The 1,550-nt window shown below is 42.1% G+C and overlaps 1 non-coding gene across 1 annotated transcript; it reads left to right on the top strand.

Annotated features, from left to right (window-relative positions):
- Positions 1 to 1,009: 1,009 nt before the first annotated feature.
- LOC112760160 (small nucleolar RNA R71) lies at positions 1,010 to 1,117 on the top strand. Its single transcript, XR_003180611.1, has one exon. It is a non-coding gene; the product is annotated as a small nucleolar RNA R71 (small nucleolar RNA).
- The last annotated feature ends 433 nt before the right edge of the window (positions 1,118 to 1,550 follow it).

Consider the following 1,550-nt stretch of genomic DNA (forward strand, 5'->3'; position numbering starts at 1 on the left):
TGATTGCTCCAAGGTACTTAGCAACTTGCTCTTCAGTGACATCTTCATCCTCTTCAGAGGAAGAATACTCATCAGAGCTTAGGAAAGGCAGAAGTAAATTCAATGGAATCTCTATGGTCTCAGAATGAGCCTTAGATTCCCATGGTTCCTCATTAGGGAACTCCATGGAGGTCAGTGGGCGTCCAATGAGGTCTTCCTCAGTGGGAATCACTGCCTCTTCCTCCTTTCCATGTTCGGCCATGTGAGATGTGGTTATGGCCTTGCACTCTCTTTTTGGATTCTGTTCTGTATTTCTTGGGAGAGTGCTAGGAGGGAGTTCAGTAATTTTCTTACTCAGCTGACACAATTGTGCCTCCAAATTTCTAATGGAGGACCTTGTTTCTGTCATGAAACTTTGAGTGGTTTTGATTAGATCAGAGGCAATGGTTGTTAAGTCAGAGGGGTCTTGCTTAGAATTCTCTGTCTGTTGCTGAGAAGGTGATGGAAAAGGCTTGCCATTGTTAAACCTGTTTCTTCCACTATTGTTGTTGTTGAAACCTTGTTGAGGTCTCTGTTGATCCTTCCATGAGAGATTTGGATGATTTCTCCATGAAGGATTATAGGTGTTTCCATAGGGTTCTCCCATGTAATTCACCTCTTCCATTGCTAGGTTCTCAGGATCATAAGCTTCTTCTTCAGAGGAAGCTTCCTTAGTACTGCCTGTTGCTGCTTGCATTCCAGACAGACTCTGAGAAATCATATTAACTTGTTGGGTTAATATTTTATTCTGAGCCAATATGGCATTCAGAGTATCAATCTCAAGAACTCCTTTCTTCTGAGCTATCCCATTATTCACAGGATTCCTTTCAGAAGTGTACATGAATTGGTTATTTGCAACCATTTCAATGAGTTCTTGAGCTTCTGCAGGCGTCTTCTTCAGATAAAGAGATCCTCCAGTAGAGCTATCTAATGACATCTTGGATAGTTCAGATAGACCATCATAGAAGATTCCTATGATGCTCCATTCTTAAAGCATGTCAGAAGGGCACCTTCTGATCAATTGCTTGTATCTCTCCCAGGCTTCATAGAGGGATTCACCATCCTTCTGTCTAAAGGTTTGGACTTCCACTCTAAGCTTACTCAATTTTTGAGGTGGAAAGAACTTTGCCAAGAAGGCATTGACTAGCTTTTCCCAAGAGTTCAGGCTTTCCTTAGGTTGTGAATCCAACCATGTCCTAGCTTTGTCTCTTACAGCAAAAGAAAAGAGCATAAGTCTGTAGACTTCAGGGTCAACCCCATTGGTCTTGACAGTGTCACAGATTTGCAAGAACTCAGCTAAGAACTGATGAGGATCTTCCAATGGAAGTCCATGAAACTTGCAATTCTGTTGCATTAGAGAAACTAATTGAGGCTTAAGCTCAAAGTTGTTTGCTCCAATGGTAGGGATAGAGATGCTTCTCGCATAGAAATCAGGAGTAGGTGCAATAAAGTCACAAAGCACCTTCCTTGCATTGTTGGCATTGTTGTTTTCGGCTGCCATGGTTTCTTCTTCTTTGATGAGCTCTGTTAGG

This window comes from Arachis hypogaea, chromosome 16 (genome assembly GCF_003086295.3).
Source record: "Arachis hypogaea cultivar Tifrunner chromosome 16, arahy.Tifrunner.gnm2.J5K5, whole genome shotgun sequence".
NCBI classification, from domain to species: Eukaryota; Viridiplantae; Streptophyta; class Magnoliopsida; order Fabales; family Fabaceae; genus Arachis; species Arachis hypogaea.